The following is an 18,037-nucleotide window of genomic DNA, read 5'->3' as shown; positions in this document are numbered from 1 at the left end:
CTTCATGGCAAACAGATGGGGAAACAATGGAAACAGTGACAGACTTTGTTTTCTTGGGTTCCAAAATAACTGCAGATGGTGATTGCAGCCATGAAATTAAAAGATGCTTGCTCCTTGGAAGAAAAGCTATGACCAACCTAGACAGCATATTAAAAAGCAGAGGCATTACATTGCTGATAAAGGTCCATCTAGTCAAAGCTATGGTTTTTCCAGTAGTCATGTATGGATGTGAGAGTTGGACTATAAAGAAAGCTGAGGGCTGAAGAATTAATGCTTTTAACTGTGGTGTTGGAGAAGACTCTCTGAGAGTCCCTTGGACTGCAAGGAGATCCAACCAGTCCATCCTAAAGGAATTCAGTCCTGAATATTCATTGGAAGGACTGATGCTGAAGCTGTAACTCCAAAACTTTGGCCACCTGATGCGAATAACTGACTCATTTGAAAAGACCCTGATGCTGGGAAAGACTGAAGGCAGGAGGAGACAGGGCTGACAGAGGATGAGATGGTTGGATGGCATCAGTGCTTCAATGTACATGAGTTTGAGTAAACTCCAGGAGTTGGTGATGGACAGGGAGGCCTGGCGTGCTGCAGTTCATGGGGTCATAAAGGGTCGGACACTACTGAGTGACTGAACTGAACTGATGGTGATGATTGTACAATATGAATGTGCTTACTACCACTGAATTGTAAGCTTAAAAAGGTTAAGCTGGTGAGACATATGCTCTGTGTACTTTACTACAGTTATGAAAAAGAGGACAAGGGAGTGCAGGGCAGTGAGAGAGATCAGGGCACCCTAAGTCTGTGCAGCCACAGTAGGGGAACACAGAGTGACTGGGGCTCCCAGGCCAGTGGGCCAGCAGGGGAGGCAACCTTCCTATGGGAACATCTGATTCCAGGGTGCTGAGGCTAGACAGATGAGACAGCTTAGGGTGAAAAAGAAAAGGAACTGTTGGGAGGCTTTGTAGAGGCATGGGCTTCCCTAGTGGCTTAAATGGTAAAGAATCCACCTGCAATGCAGGAGACCCAGGATCAATCCCTGGGGTCAGGAAGATCCCCTGGAGAAGGACATAGCAACCCGCTGCAGTATTCTAGCCTGGAAAATTCTCACGGGAGGAGCCTGGAGGACTATAGTCCATGGGGTCACAAACAGTCGGACACGACTGACTGCATGTCCCCAGAGAGGCTAAGAATCACTGGAGGGGATAATCACTAGGCTTATATTCAACTAGAAAATTCTAAGATTCTGAGAAATCTTGGACTAAGTAGCAACAAATCTTTGGGCCTCAAATAAGTCAAGATGCTTATTCCCGCCTTGCCTGCAACAGAGATGTTGTAAAAATGGAACAAAATGATGATATACTTTGAAAAGTTAAAATTATTTCCTTTGTGCAAATAAAGATGATTACTGCTGCTGTTTCACGGAAAGCAGAGGCAGTTCTGGGCCAGGCACGCAGGTGGAGGAGGGAGGCCAGCTCATCCAGGTCCTGAATCCTCAACAAAGGGTATACAGTGACTGGATGGGATGCGCTGCAGGGCAACTCTCCTTGATAGGAAATAAAGGCCCTCAATTCTTCTTGTGGAGAGGGGTCTCAGCCAGAGAGAAAAGTAAACACAGCCTCCCCAGGAGGTCCAGCTCCAGACAGAGCAAAGGCGTCCCTTGTGCCAACAGGCCCTCTTCTCGCATCTGGCTTTACACTTGGGAGGAAGTTTTCAACTGGGCGAGTGGCAGGCTGAGGAGGCGACTGGGAGAAGAGCGCAAGTGGAGGATGGCATCCACCACCAGAGAGCAGGACCCAGATTGGAAACCTGGGTCATGACGAAAGCAAGGGCATGGGAACCTGGGGCACCAGGGCAGAGGGAACCTGGGCATAAAGGAAGCGCCAGCCAGGAAGAGCAGCCCAGAGGCAGTGTCAGAACCGCACGTGCTCAGACCTGGATGGGACCTTAGAGACATCTATTCTGACTCCTCTTTTCACATGTGCAGGAACGGGTTGAGAGAGGGGCAGAGACTTAGCAGGGAAGTCAGGCCAATAGCTCCCTTCATTCCTTTATAAAATGTGCTTTGCATATCGGAGGCTTCCCTCTGTCAGAGATCAATAATAGAGGGTGGGGCTTCCCTGATGGCTCAGTGGTAGGGAATTCACCTGCCAATGCAGGAGACTCAGGTTTGATCCCTGGTCTGGTTGGAGAAGATCCACAAGCCTTGGAGCAACAAAACCTGTGCGTCTCAACTATTGAGCCTGTGCTCTAGACCCCGCATGTCGCAACTACTGAAGGGCACGCCCTAGACCCTGTTCTCTGCAATGAGAAGCCTGTGCACCACTGGCAAAGAGCAGCCCCTGCTCACCCAACTAGACACATGCCCACAAAGTAAAGAAGACCCAGCATAGGTCTTCTTTAGCATAACTAAATTAACTAATTTTTTAAAAAGGGTGGCAGTCTTAAAAATGATGATGATAATAAATGGTGAATCAGCTCCCTGCCCCCAAGAAGCCCAGCGTAATGAGAGAGACAGACTAAAGCGTGAAGGGTGGAGGGTCCCCCACTCCAGGCAGGTGCATCCAGATGGGGTGAGGTGGGGACTCAGCCACTCCCTCTCAGACCAGTCAGTGCTGGAGGGAGTGGGAATATTCCCTCTGAGGTCAAGCCAAACCAACAGTCCCTTGCATCTCACAGAGGGGTACCCACCATGGCAGCCACAGAAAGGAGCCTCGAGGGTCCAGCCCTGCTATTAGAGGCCATGCTTGGCCGGCCAGCCACCGGTCCCAGGAACCAGACCTCTCCAAACTGCGCTTCCAGTCCATCACTTCCTAACTCGCCACGGGGCCTGGTCTTGGATATTGTTTCATCAGTAACATGAGAGGGCTCCAGCTTGTTCAACTGAGGGTAGGCAGATGCGCTCGGCACAGCTGACGATGCTGAATGGCTCTGGATAGCTGATTCTCTGCAGAGCGGTGGCTCCGTGGAAGAGAAGCCAGCCACTCTGCTCGTGTCCCCACCTGGATCTTCAGATCGCAGCAGGATGCTGAACGAGCATTTGTTCCCAATTGTTCTTAGCCACTAATTTGGCTCCAGGGGATAACACCAATCTGAGAACAAACGGAGTAGGAAAACTGTGCCTTTCCTGAAGGAGGCCCAATTCACTGCCAACAGGGGAGGGTCTGGGAGATTTCCTGAGTTTGTCACACTCACTCACACTCACCCTCAGCCTCCTGAGCGCCTGGCCGCCTGTCTCTCCAGCCCGGAGTCACCCGGCTGCCCTGCCATCTGCCACGGCTCACTTGCTCAGGGCCCCTCCGAGGTGCCTCCAGCAGATTATTCTGAGGGCAGGTAGATAAAATGAGATTCCTTGCTAGCAGTAACTAGCCAGAACAATCTCTCTCCTGAGCCGCTTACGGTCTCCACCTGCCACCTGCCAGCAAAAGAACTGGTGAGCATCATAGGCTGGCTCAGGCCATCCTCCCTGGGTGCCGAGAGGACCACTGCGGCCCTCTCCAGGTAGGACTTGCTCAGAAGGCCCTCTGTCGGGCTGCAGCAAGGTCGGCTTGGGATGCCCCTCCCGAGAGACACAAAAGCAGCTCTGTTTCTGGCGAGTGAAGAGCAAGCACCCTCCAGGGGTAAAGGGGAAGGAAGAGCTGGTGAGCAAGGCCCCAGCAGCAGATGCTTTCTCAAGACTGATGGGCAGAAACCCCTGGAAACAAGAGGCCCTGCTCGTCGTGAAATTGCCTCCTTGTGGCTTAAAATAACTGAATCAGAGAACATTCCCTGAGACGCTCTTGAAAGCAAACTGGTAGATAAAATACCTTTACCAACCCCTGCAGCAGACAAGCCAGAGTTTCTATGACAGATACCTTCTTCACCAGCATGTGGCTTAGCTCTTCAGTAACCTCATAAATTCAACATAGTATGAGAACACTGGAAAGTAAACAATGTTTAAAAAAATCTCTGAGCAGTCAAAGGACATGTTGCAAAATCTTTGCACTGAAGTCTATGAACCTGAGTCATAAGAAAACTTCCTGGCTTTGCTTAGAGCTTCTTCACTGATTTCATTTGTTGTTGTTTTTGTTTAGTCGCTAAGTCGTGTCTGACTCTTTGCAACCCGATGGACTGCAGCATGCCAGGCTTCCCTGTGCTTCACTATCTCCCAGAGTTTGCTCAAACTCATGTCCATTGAGTTAGTGATGCGATCCAACCATCTCATCCTCTGTGGTCCCCTCTTTTCCTCCCGCCCTCAATTTTTCCCAGCATCAGGGTCTTTTCCAGAGAGTCAGCTCTTCTTATCAGGTGGCCAAAGTATTGGAACTTTGGCATCAGCCCCTCCAATGAGTATTCAGGCTTGATTTCTTTTAGGATTAACTTGTTTGATATCCTTGTTGTCCAGGAGACTCTCAAGAGTCTTCTCCAGTACCCAGTTCGAAAGCATTAATTCTTCGTATGCATTTTTTATATGCTCAGTTATCTGAACCCTTGAGCCACAGCTGATTAGAAGCAAAAAATGAAGAGGGAGCTTGGGCTTTGCCAGAGACAGGTTGAGGGGATGGAGGATTGAGCAAGGAGAAAGCTAAGGGGAACCTTGTGAATTACCATGCAAGATTCAGTCATGTTCAGGATCATTTTCTCAAGAAGTTAGGAAGGGGTCCACTGATGACATTTAGAATATCTTTGGAGGGCTTTCAGGAGTAAACCTTTAGCCATTCAGAAACCCCAAATGAGTCTCCTTCTAGATGCTTCCAGGTTGCTGGGTTCTTCCTGTAGGTTGTCTTTTTTTTTTTTTTTTTTTTAACCAAAGGAAAGCTTTACTTCTGTTTGAGATGGACTACTCTTGATCTCGCTCATGTATTCTTTTAAATCTTTTTACTAATTTTATGTGAGTATAGTCGCTTCACAATGTTGTGTTATTTTCTGCTGTACAGCAAAACGAATCAGCTATACGTATACATGTGTGCTGTGCTTAGTTGCTCAGTGGTGTCCGGCTCATGTGACCCCATGGACTGCAGCCCGCGAGGTGTTTCTGTCCATGGGGGTTCTCCAGGCAAGAATACTGGAGTGGGTTGCCACGCCCTCCTCCGGAGGATCTTCCCAACCCAGGGGTCGATCCCAGGTTTCCTGCATTGCAGGCAGATTCTTTACCATCTGAGCCACTAGGGAAGCCCAAGAATACTGAAGTGGGTAGTCTACTCCAGGCTACCCTGGATTTGCAGGCGGATTCTTCATAGAGCCCCTCTTTTTTGGACTTCCTTCCCATTTAGGTCACCACAGAGCACCGAGTGGAGTTCCCTGTGCTATACGACTGGTCCTCATTAGTTATCTGTCTTGTACATTGTATCAGTAGTGTATACATGTCAGTCCCCATCTCCCAAGTCATTCCACCCTAGCCTTTACCCCCTTGGTATCCATTCATTTGTTCTCCGCATCTGTGACTCTATTTCTGCTTTGCAAACAAGCTCACCTGTACCATTATACTAGATCCCACATATGTGCGTTAATGCACAATATTCATTTCTTTCTTTCTAATTTCCTTCATTATATACGACAGTCTCTAGGTCTACCCACGTGTCTGCAAGTGGAACAGCTTCATTCCTTTTCATGGCTGAGTGATATTCCCCTACATTACGTGCCACATCTCTATCCATTCCTCTGTCGATGGGCATTTAGCTGGCTTCCGTGTCCTAGCTATTGCAAATAGTGCCGCAATGAACATAGCATGTATCTTTTTGAATTATGGTTTTCTCTGGTATATGCTCTAGAGTAGGATTTCTGGGTCACATGGTTGTTATATTTTTACTTTCTTGAGAGCTTGTTTGGAGGTTCTAGCAGGGGAGCGCAGCTACTCGTATACCCTTGACTGAAGACCGGTCCTCCTCTATCGGGAATGGTCGTCCTCTTCGACCGAGCGCGCAGCTTCGGGAGGGACGCACATGGAGCGGTGAGGGAGGAAGGGGACACCCGCCTAGCCAGCCAGATCAGCCGAATCAACCCTGGCGATCAATGGGGTGACAGATGTCGCAACCAGATCGCCCTCACATCCTATTTTTACTTTCTTAAGGAACCTCCATAGTGTTCTCCATAGGGGATGCACCAATTTATACTCTCACTAACAGTATAGGCCCCTTTTCTCTACATCCTCTCCAGCACTTTTTGTTTGTAGATTTTTTTTTTTTATGATGGCCATTCTGACCATGAGGTGATACCTCATTATAATTGTGTTTGCATTTCTCTAATAATTAGTGATATTGAGCAACTTTTCGTGGGTTTGTTGGCCATCTGTATGTCTTTGGAGAAATGTCTGGTTAGGTATTCTACCCATTTTTTGATGGTTGTTTGTTTTTTTGATACTGGGCTACATGACCTGTTTGCCTGTTCTGGAGAGTAATCCCTTGTCAGTGGCTTCATTTGCTATAAACCACAGACCTATAGGTCATCTTGAGCTTGTTCAGAAGCTGCTTATTCATTCCTGGTTGGCTTATTCATTCAGTCAACAGGCATTAACTCTCTGGATGCTGGAGTGGTCCAACAATGCATAAAATGAGACGAAGGCAAGGGTGGCTTTGATACATTACACACACACACACACACACACACACACACACGCATGCTCACCAGGGGCACTTATTATGCCTTAGATGCTCAACAGACACATGTCGTACAGATGTAGAAAACATCTGTAAAGAGGATAGGCAAGCCAGTCAGACCATCCTTTGACCCAGTCCCTAGCTACTCAGATGAGAATCTTGGTGGGGAGGGGCTGTAATATTTCAGGACTCAACTAAAAATGTCATCTGATCAAAACTTTAAACTGCTCCACCAAGGAAAACAAAAAGACAGCACAGCATCGGGTCTGGAAAAACATGGAACAGACTTTCCAGTTCATCTTAGAGCAAGCGGTTGCCCCTCGGTGAGCCTGGCTTCCCCATCAACAAAACAAACAGTTTGGAGCCATCAATGTCTGAAACATTCCCAGCTCCCTAGTCAACAGGATCTGAGTTTTATGCAAGGACTGACCCTCCCTGCTTGATTTTTTTATTTTCACCAAAGCTGTGGAAGGAAGGATTTTGACCAATAGTTACGGCCTCCAGCCAATCATCCAAAAACATGTATGTTTTCTTCAGAGTCCCTTTAGATCTCTGCCCCAGGTGACTAACCCGAGAGGACAGCAAGTAACTCTTCATCCTCTCCCCAGTCCCTCAGACGGCAGGCAAGGGGACATGGCGCTGTCATCTTTTGGGAGACAGGAAATCTTTATGACACTCATAAGGGGTGGTTGGGAGAGGCTGGAATTCGGGCAATGTGTTCTGAAGAATTCGGGTTAATAATTTATATATGCATTTCTTAAAAAAAAAAACCATCTTTTGAAACAAATTACACACAAATTGTGTGACATTTGAAGGAAATTTGCCAATGTTGCTCAGTGAAGCATAATAAATATATGCAGCTAGCTCATAATAATAAGTTACTTAAACTCAGGGCACTAAATGATTTATTAATTGTCTCCTAATCCTTTCCAGCTACAATGAAAACCAGGAGTGTGGCCATATTTCACATACCAGTTCATAATGCTTCCGACGCCAAACAACAAGGCTGCCATTAGCTATCTCATCCATTTTTCACTCTGGTCCCTGACTCTGCAGATGGGCCTGGAGCACGGCTTGGAGGAGGGGACTATCACTGTCAGCAAAGGAGTAGATGCATCCCAAAGACATCCCAGCCCACTGACATCTCCCAGGGATGTCCACTTGGCCTCGAGTTCTCCTCCCTGGGGCCCGTTTCCTGCCCATCAGCACTGCCGTCAGTACACGGTGCGCCTGTATATATTAGTCCTGGAGAACACAGCACATTGTCCCCTGGGATGCCCAGCACCAGGCTCGTAGCCCTGAGTCCTCTCCAGCAGCAGAGAGTGAGCCAAAGTGATCAGATCCAAGATGGGAAACAGAACATCAAGACCTGCCCTTTCTCGAGAACAGGCTGACCCAGTGGGGAATGTGGATTTCTGTTGTCAGGTCCACTTCTCAGACCTCCTCCCCACCCCTAGTGCTCCAGACATTAGCCTCTGCTTCCTGGGAAACTCTGATGGTTGCCCAGAGCCATCTGCAGCCTCAGTTCTCTCTTGGGATTCACACCCACGTGGCTGCACCGACCGTGTGTCTGGCAGGAGGAACATCACCAGGAAGCTAGAAGTCTAGCCAGATACACTGCTGGTGGATGGACAGCTAGGACAAGGTAGCGTCCCAGGAACTGAGTGACTCGAGAATTGCCGAGATTGAGTTCAAGGGGTGAAATGATTCTCCAGGCCACCCCGCCTCCCTCAACATTGTGTTCTTCTTTTTGTTTAGTCTCTAAGTCGTGTCTGACTCTTTGTGACCCCATGGACTATAGTCCACCAGGCTCCTCTAGCCATAGGATTTCCCAGGCAAGTATACTGGAGTGCTTGCCATTTCCTTCTCCAGAGGATCTTCCCAACCCAGGGGTTGAACTTGCATCTCATGCATTGGCAGGTGGATTCTTTACCACTGAGCCACCTGCGAACCCCACCCCCAACATGCTTCTCTCCAATATTCCCATCTCAAAATCTGCCACCAGGTTCCGGCATCTGAGAAGCATCTTCCATCCTGCCTCTGCCCTCTTTCTCACTCCCACACCCAGTCCAGGGGACTTCACCCCCCAAGCACACTTCTCGGATCTCTCTCTTCCCATCTCCACTACCACTGCATAAGTCAGAGCTCAGGGGTGAAAATCATCAGCAGCTCTTACCCAAGTTTTGAGGGGTATCCTCAGAGTTTTTGTTCTGTTTTTTAACAGGTAATATGTAACCTGATTCAAAAATCAAAAAGCACATAAAAGTTTACACTAAAATGTCTTCCTCTCATCTCTGTCTCCCGCTTGCTCAAGCAAACACAAATGTAGATTCTTGTTTTCCCCTTTTGTGCACACTTTTCTGCATCTTGGTGGATTTTTTCTTTTTACACAATGTATTTTTGGAGATCTTTCCATATCAGTACAAAGAGAGCTTCCTTCCTTATTCCTTTTTAAAGACATATTATTCCACTGTCAGTATAGTCTATAAAGTAGCTAATTGGTCCCCAAATAACGGACATTTGGGTCTTTTCCAATCTTTCACTCTTACAAATGATGTTGCAAGGAATAAATAAATAAATGCATTTTTTTTTTTTATAAAAAGGGACTTCTCTGGTGATACAGTGGCTAAGACTCTGTGCTCCCAATGCAGAGGGCCCAGATTCCATTCCTGGTCAGGGAACTGGGTCCCACATGCCACAACAGAAGATCTCAAATGATGCAACAAAGATCAAAGATGCCACATGCTGCAAGTAAGACTCAGCACAGCCAAATAAATAAATATTTTTAAAAAGAATAACTTATGCATTTGTCATTTCATTTTTGTGCAAATATATCTTTAGGATCAATTCCCTGATATGAAATGGCTGGTCAATGAGAATATGATTTATAATTCTGATAGCTATGGCCAGATTGCCCTCCAAGCATAGCTGTACTGATTTATACTATAAGTCAGCCTGCTCCCCCTGAGACTTGCCAATACAGTGGGACAACACACTTTTGGGATTCCTGCCCATTTAAAAGATGAGTGAATAATGCTAACTCAGGATGGTTTCAGTTTGCATTTCTCTTATTATGTGTAAGAGTGACCATCTTATATATGTTAAGAGTCATTTGTATTTCCTTTTCTGTGACCAGTCTGTTAGAATTATTTGCCCGGTTTTACTAATGGGTTCTATTTTGTTGTTGATTTTTAGGAACTCTTTGCATAAGAGAGAGAACAGACCTGTGATTTGAGTTGCAAAACTTTTCTCCCAGTTAGCCATTTGTCTCTTGACTTTGCTTTAGATATTTTGCAGGTGCTTCCTAAAATGCTTAGGTTCAATTCTATAAGGCCAGCAGCATCCACTCTCCCATTTGTCACAAGCTCTGTGACTCCCCACAGTTTTACAGTTGACTTGCTTCACTGTTTTTAAATGTGAGCCAGGACATCAGTGTGATGTCTGAAACTGCTGCCATCATTGTGTGACCCAGAGGGAAGCTGGTCTGAAAACAGCTGATATATAGAGGGGGAGAGAGAAAGAACCTGGGGGCTTGTGGGTGTCCTTGAGTCACTGAGCTTATCCAGCCCTAGAGCAGTCCTGCTTCTGAACTTCACAATACATAAGAAAATGAATCCCTTCCTGTTTAACCCACTTCGGGTTGAATTTGTCACTATTAGCAGCCAAAGGCCTTCTGACCGATATACACCTTGAATGTTCCAGCAGAAGTCTGATCCCTTCCAACCCACGCCCACTGCTGCCGAGGCCTGTGTTCTAGAATATTAATATAAGGCAATGCCCTTGCCTTATCCTAATACATCCCAAGGCTCCCATCACGTGCAAGATGCGATCCAAGTGCTGGAGCACTCTGTCTGTCACCGGCCCTTCCTCCCTTCCTGCTTCTGCTGCCTCACACCTTCTCCCTCCGTGGAGAGACCATCCCTCCTTCTCCTGATCCCTAGAAGAGTCTGTTCTGACATTACCTCCCCCAAGCAAACTGCACACCAAGTCCCTGTCCCCACCCCGTCACCAGCATGAGCTTTCTCCCAAGGCTGCACTCACCTCCTGGTCTATACTTTTTTCTACGTGCCCAAGCCCCCACCCTGCTCATGCCCTGTGAGCTCCTTGAAGGCAGAGCGATATCATGTTTATTCTGCATCTCTAGCTCCAGATTCTGCATGTGGCAGGCATCCGAGCAGTGCCTGCAGACCTGAACAGAGCTCCCTAATTTCATCTCACCTGTCCCCCAGATGTCCCCTCCCATCCTCTTCCTACTCAAGTCCATGTCACTGTAGAGAGAAGCTAAAAGAAAGGTCCCATCAGAAAGGGAAGCAGACGACCTATTAAACCACCAGATTAAACCAGGCCATTTGCCCTGGGTGTGGGCACCATACTTGAAGATACCATACTTGAGGGTGATTGCAGCGCATCACCCCCACCGCACCAGGAGGTTGGGGCTGGGGGCTGGGGGCTGGGCTCCAGCCACTTAACCAGCTTTGTGAGCAGAAAAGTCACCTAAGCCTCCGCCTCCTTATTTAGAAAGGAGAGATGAGATGAAGATGACCCGGCTGTCATCAATCAGCTCACAGAAACTGCTCGGTGACGAGAGCCATGATGGCTCCCCCTTAGAGCTGAAAGCAGCCCCCGGAGAGTGAGGCAGACCCCAACCCCTCACTAGGAGGCCACTTTTCTAGTTCACACACCATCCTGGTGACCGCAGAGCAGAACTATATTTACAGGAACAAGAGGAAGAGGAGAGCACGGGCGGCCACTGGGCACTTCTGTGTGTGGCTTGTGCCTCGTGGTGCCTGTGTGTCCCCACATGCACATCACAGCCACCCTGCGAGGTGGTGCTTTCTGTCCAATCTAGAGAGCGGAGCTCACGAGAGCCAGACAGCTTGCCAGAGTGGCCCCGGCAGGAACCCGATGCAGCGGGGCTCAGGTCTCAGCACAGCACTGTCCAGCTCTCACACCTGAGTTCTCCTCACTGCCTTGTGCTATCTCCACACCATGTGGAATGAGGCCAGCCGGTCGATCCAGGACTCGTGTTCCTGCTGATGAAATCAGAGGTGGTGACCAGGGAGAGGGGAGGAGAGAGGGGTCCAGGCGTGAGAGACAGGGAGACGCGAGGGTGAAGGAGAAGCTGTTAGAAAAGATTTCTCCCTTGTCACCAGCATGCCTTTGCTTGTATGTGTATGTAAGACTTCGTGTATGCCTTTGTGTGTGTCTATGTGAGACCATGTGTATGACTCTATGTGAGCAACGTGCACACATGTATATGACTGTTATATGTATGACTCTGCATGTGTGTGTGCATGCCTGTGTGTGTATCTGTGTATGTAAGACTCTGTGTGTGCTTTTGTGTGTCTATGTGAGACCATGAGTATGATTCTCTATGTGCATACATGCACATGTATATATGACTGTGTGTTACAAGTGTATATGATGTGTTAAAAGTGAATTCGACTCTGCACATGTGTATGCGCATGCCTGTGTGTATATAAGACTGTATGTGCCTTCGTGCGTGTCTATGTGAGATCACATGTATGACTCTGTGAGTACATACATGCACACGTGTATATGACTGTGTTATACATGAGTGTGACTCTGCAAGTGTGTGTCTGCATGTGCATGCCTGTGTGTGTATTGAAGAGGGCTGAGGGGAGCCCACACAGACTGGCCCCCTGCTTCCTTCCATGCCAATTCACACTCAGGCCACAGCAAGCCCAAACCTGCCCCCGATCCCCATGAACTCTGCGTGGAGGCAGCAGCGGGAAGCTTCACTTGTTAACTCGCCTCTTCACAATGTCCCCATGTCCCCGGCAGTGGCAACCAGCCATGTGACAGCAACCAGCCGTTAGCCCAGGGGTGGCCCAGCCAGGCTGCCAAAGGGACAGAGGAGGCAGGGAGCGCCTTCTCTGGATGGACCTTCCCCAGTCTGGATGCATCATGGTCCCTCTGGTCAGAGAGGACTCTGGGGAGGCCCTTCTGCCCACGGGCCTCTCAGTTTTCAAAGACGTTCAGAGCACAGAGTGAGACACACTCCTCTTTCCAATCCATCAATCAGCGGCCTAGCCTCCAGCTGGGAAAGGAGTCGGGGGGAGGGGTCCCAGGAGAGGAGGCGGCCTTGGTTCCTGGCCAGCTCTCTCAGGACCCCTTGGCACACACCAGCACTGCCCCCAAGCTTCTCTTCCTTTCTGCCCTTCATTCCATCTGACGCTGTCTGTGGGGGAGAAACATGCCCAAGGTCATCCGGCCTGTTGGGAGCAGAGAGACTCGGAATCCCAGCTCTCCCCCTCCCTGGCCCCCGCTGCCCGAGTCCTCTGAGCTCTGTCTGATGACAGTCACAATCAAGGATTTTCTCTTTGAGAAGGGTGAAAGAAGACAGTTTGATGGGGCCTGGACCCAAAGCCAATCCTTACCCTTTCCCCAGACTCCAGGGGAGAAAAGGAAAAGAAAAAAAAAAAAAAACATCCCAGCAGATGAGGCAGAGAGCCTCATTGTCTGCATCTCCAAACCCTGCGAGGACCGGTGCCCCCAAACCCATTCAGAGAGATGCCAACACAGTTGATTTAAGTCAAAAGGCCCTTCTTTAGTCATTCTCCCCAACTTCTTTGGAAAACAAGATGCAGAAACTAAACAGCTAAGCCTGGAGTGTCACCACCTAGGCCTGAGGAGGAAGAATAACAACCCTCTTATAACAACCAGTCTTATGATGTCTTCAGAGATCTTTCACCTCTGTCCTCTGGGTTCGTGAATTACAGGCTCAAGGACAACAGAAGTTTACTTCCTGGCTCAGACTCTGCTTTTCTACAGGGCAAATTCTGCCCATTTTACAGGCAAGGAAAGTAAGGTCTGGAGGATTCAGGATCTGCCCTACTGGACCACAAACAGTGCTGTGTCTGCGGAGAGCCTAACCCACGGTCCAGGGCTCTTTGCATGGCCCCCAGCTTTTCTCTGACTCTTCGTAACCTTGATCAGAAAACCAATTATCACCACACCAGCCCCCAAGCCCTGTCTTCCCAGCAAGAGGAAAACAGTCCCCTAGTAGCAAGCTGATATTTGGACAATCTGCGAGCCTCCCAACTGCTCCGGAAGACCCCCGCCTTCCCCTTCCAGGACTTAGCATCCTCGCTGCCAAAACAGGGGGAGCGAGCTTCCAACAAAAGTTTGTTTTCATGGAGATTTTATTTCCTTCGCAGAGGCTCTCCCTTCACAGATTTCTCTTTGTTGGAGTTTGCATTCAGAAGTCACCAGATACACAGCCCCCTGACCCTTCAAGCCCTCGGGGGATCTCACGCCTTTATCTCTCCTCCCAGGCCCACAGGCCGCCTGCTCCCCACTGAAAAGGCCCTTTGAGCCCCTCTGGAGAGAGAGGGGCTCTTCAGATGGACCGAAGCTTCAGGCGGACTGAGTCCTGCAGTCAATGATGGGGGAGTCAGGAGAGAAAGAGAGAGAGGGAGAGGAGGAGGGGGAAGAAGGGGGAGGAAGGAGAAAATGGAGTGGGGAGGTGGAGGCAGGGGCACTGCCTGTCTCAGACTGTCAGCAACTAAGCACAGCCCTGTACCAATCGGGCGGTGGCTGGACTCCCCGACGGTGGGGGATGCGGGTCTCCCAGACCATCCGCAGGCCTTGGCTCAACTTGCACCAAAGCAGGGACAGCTCCGGTGAAACTCAGAAGGGGATGACATTTGTCCTAGCTGGGCAAGTCTTTCTTATTTGCCCTTTTGGGGATCAGCTACCCTCCAGGGCACACAATTTAGAGATTCTACTCTGGCCATCTCTCTGAGCCAAGAAGAAAGGGGCTGACAACATGAATCCATGCTTCATGGGCAACCCTCCCGATGTGTGCGGTCAAGAGAGAGGAAAGAGAGAGGGAGTGAGAGCAGGAAGAAGAGAGAACCAGGAGGGTAAACGCTTAGCTCTGGGGACCAAATTGCTCAAGGTAGAATCACAGGTTCAAGATGCGGGTGGGATGCAGAGGCAGCAGTGAGCCGTGGCCACTGATGGAGGCCAGCCATCCTCAAAGGCCTCCTCTGGGAGGGGTGATGTCACACGCATGGGCAGGAGGGGCAGGAGCGCCAGGAAGAGCTGCGTCTGATTCTCTACTTATGACTTGCTCACTTTGTGATCATGGACAACTTATTCCATCTCTTTGAGTCTCATCTCCATCGTCTGCTCAAATGGGGACAACGGCATTTCAAGGGCGGTGGGAGGACAGACAGCAGACCCCTAAAGCCAAGCAGGGGACCCCAGCACAAAGCCCCCCACCACTGTGAGGACTGGGGTCGAGCTGGACAATCCACCCTTCTCTTCAGGTCTCCTCTGTGCCCTGCTTCACCCTTGTCCCAGACTCCCTGCGGTCAGCAGCATAATTTTATTTTGTTCTTTTATGTGGTTTTTTTTTTTTTTGACCGTGCCACACAGCAAGTGGGATCTTAGTTCCCTGACCAGGGGTCAAACCCACATCCCCTGCACTGGAAGTGCAGCGTCTTAACCACTGGACCTCCAGGGAAATCCCCAGACAGCAGAATTTTAAATGTTTAAGTGTCTATATTAGCTTTTATCATAAGGGCACAATGAAAAGAATTTACAGAGCACTTTTTAAAACTATGGGCTTCCCTGGTGGTTCAGTGGTAAAGAATCCGCCTGCCAAGCAGGAGACATGGGTTCAATCCCTGGGTTGGGAAGATCCCCTGGAGAAGGAAATGGCAACCCACTCCAGCATTTTTTGTCTGGATAATCCCATGGACAGAGGAGCCTGGTGGGCTACAGTCCCTGGGGTTGCAAAGAGTCAGACGTGACTGAGCGACTAAACAGCAACAACAATTCCTTTTCCTTTTCCAAACTGGTATCTCATTTGTTCCTCAAATGGTCCTAGCCTCATTTAATAAATGAGAGATAACTGGGAGTCAGAGATATGACGTGACTTTTTCAAAGCCACGCAATAGGTCAGCAGCACAGGTAAGACCAGCCCAAGCCCAGGTGGTGTCCAAGGCAGACACAACTGAGAAGTGCCACGCGGTACAGGACAGGGAGCAGGGACTAAGGGGAGGGTGGATCTTGGGGCTTCTGCCGGAAGGGAAACCATGAAGGATGACAACTTTCGAAAGATGGAGGATTCTAAGCAAACCTTTAAAGCCCGGATTGGAAAAACCAGAATCTGCGAGCAACGCAGAGGGACATCTGTTGGACAAGGAGACAGGAGAGAGCAGCTTCACATCATTTCCATGGCCTGAGTGGGAGTCCAGGGAAAGCTGTCTACTACATCTGGGACATGAAGACCCATGAGAAGGGGCCCTGGGCCAGACTGGAGTGCAGGAGACTGACTAGGTGGTAGAACCCAAATCAGTTAAAGTCCACTTCTCAAGGCCAAGAGAGTACTAAGTGTGGACCCATAATTACCCACCTGACCATAGGACTGACAAGCCTGGTGGGCTAGAGTCCATAGGGCCGTAAACAGCAGGGCACGACTGAGTGGCTTAACACGCATGCACGCACACACTGTAGAGCGTGCGTCCGAGATCGCCACCATATGGTACTGAACAGCAGTGGGGAGGAACCAGAGAAAGCTTTGGGTCCTGGTCTAACTCAGACCCACCAAGAGGACCTTCAGCCTCGGGGCTGGCTTCCTGGCTCCTATTTCCCCTTCACACATGCCTTCCAGGAGGCTAGGGACATCAAAGATGGGTATGACGTTCCTTCTCGTCCCCCTCTCTTCTCTTTCTGTTCAATGGAGTCCCCTGACAGCACTGAGCTCTTGACCAGCCCTTTACGAACTCCTCCTTAACCTCCTGACTGGTTTTGCCCCAACCCCAGGGCCAGGCCAGGCGGAGTCACATTGGACTAGAAGGATGACTCCTGGCAGACGGTGCAGTCAAGGATTCTGGGGTCTCAGGTCCATAATTACCAGCTCCAGAATATACAAGACTGCCTCCTCCAGAACACACAAGACAGTCTACACTCTTCTAGACTGATCTCCTGCTTAACTAGCTGCAAAGGAACTCTTTTAGAGGGAAGATGAGGGGTCCCTCCTGGGTCTGGGGAGGCCACCAGTCTTATTGTGAAGCAATTTCAAACCGTCTCCTTTTGCTTTCAAATGTACTTAATCAACACGAGAAGGACTGTGAGGGCTGGAGCTCCTACAGGTAGACTGAACAGAGAAGAATAAGGTTCATAAATAATTTAGCATGCAATCCAAACAATTGTGTGTCTTTTTTTCTTAAAGTAAAAGGCCAGGTCAAAGAAGTGGAGCTGTATAGGAAACCAAAACCACTGTAACTTGTCCCAGATATAGAGTGTCCTCAGGTGGGGTTTATTTTATTTTCATCTGTGATCTGACCCTCAATACTCTTTTTCCCAGCCTGAGTCCCTCCCCCATCCTAGAGGCTGAAACCAGCAAAGGGGTCAACACCACAGAGAGACAGCTGATATAAACAGCTGCACCCCACCTCCCCTGCAGGCCAAATCGGGCACTGACAGTCTCTCCTCAACAGCTGACTCCAGCCTGGGCAGCTGGGCCTGCGGTGGGAGCTCTGAGAGGAAGGGAGCAGGCCCATGGGACCCAGGCAGCATTCTTCACGCCTCAACTCAAGTGTCACCTTCTCAGAGGGGCTGTCCTGCGTCCAGCATAGACATAGACGTCCCAGTCACTCCCCCCTCTAGACCTGTTTTGTTTCCCCTGATGAGCAAATATTACTGATTTACATTATATTAGATAGATTTTTTAAAGTATATTTTGGCCATGCCATGCACCATGCAGGATCTTAGTTCCCCAGCTGGGGATCCAACCTGTGCTGCCTGCAGTGAGAGCGTGGAGTCTTCACCACGGAGCCAGCAAAGAAGTCTCAAGATAGATGTTTACTGTGCATCTTCCCCAGCAGAATTTAAGTCTGAAGAGGGTAGAAAATTAATGTGTTTTGTTGACAGTTGAACTCTAGCACCTAGAACACTACTTGGCACATGGTAAGTACTCAATATATATTTGTTGAATGGATGGATGGATGAATGGATGGGTGGGTGGGTGGGTGAATAGATAGATAAAAATATAGTTCTTTTCCCTCATCCAGGGAACATTCCATATGGAGAAACACTTATCTACTCCAAAGTAGGAAGATGGTAGTCAAAAGATGCAAGTCTGCTATTGATTTCTAATTCTGTCATTTTGATCCAGAATAAAATAAACCCACTCATCATCCTCACTTTCTTCATCTGCAGAATAGGTATCCCTCTAATTCGAGGATAAAGAAGAGTGAGAAATTAAAGAGAATTAACGCTTACTTAAGCTTCCCTGGGGGCTCAATGGTAAAGAATCTGCCTGCCAATGGAGGAGACATGGGTTCGATCCCTGGATCAAAGGGAAGATCCCCTGGAGAAGGAAATGGCAACCCACTCCAGTATTTTTGCCTGGAACACTTCGTGGCAAATAGATGGGGAAACAGTGGCTGACTATTTTTTGGGGCTCCAAAATCATTGTATATGGTGAC

General features: G+C 49.0%; 1 protein-coding gene across 3 annotated transcripts in view; it reads right to left on the bottom strand.

The window, feature by feature from the left end:
• The window catches only part of PKNOX2 (PBX/knotted 1 homeobox 2), a 294,478-nt gene that overhangs the window by 228,635 nt on the left and 47,806 nt on the right, over window positions 1–18,037 (bottom strand). Inside the window, exon 2 of one of the 3 annotated variants that reach the window (XM_060404255.1) lies at window positions 17,343–17,443. The exons of the other annotated variants lie outside the window; for them this stretch is intronic. The gene's annotated coding sequence lies outside the window, so the exon portion shown is untranslated. The remainder of the gene's footprint in view (window positions 1–17,342; window positions 17,444–18,037) is intronic. 3 annotated transcript variants of the gene reach the window in all.

This window comes from Ovis aries, chromosome 21 (assembly GCF_016772045.2).
Source record: "Ovis aries strain OAR_USU_Benz2616 breed Rambouillet chromosome 21, ARS-UI_Ramb_v3.0, whole genome shotgun sequence".
Taxonomy (NCBI): Eukaryota; Metazoa; Chordata; class Mammalia; order Artiodactyla; family Bovidae; genus Ovis; species Ovis aries.
The sequence above is the reverse complement of the archived record's forward strand: the minus strand, read 5'-3'. Positions and strand labels throughout refer to the sequence as shown.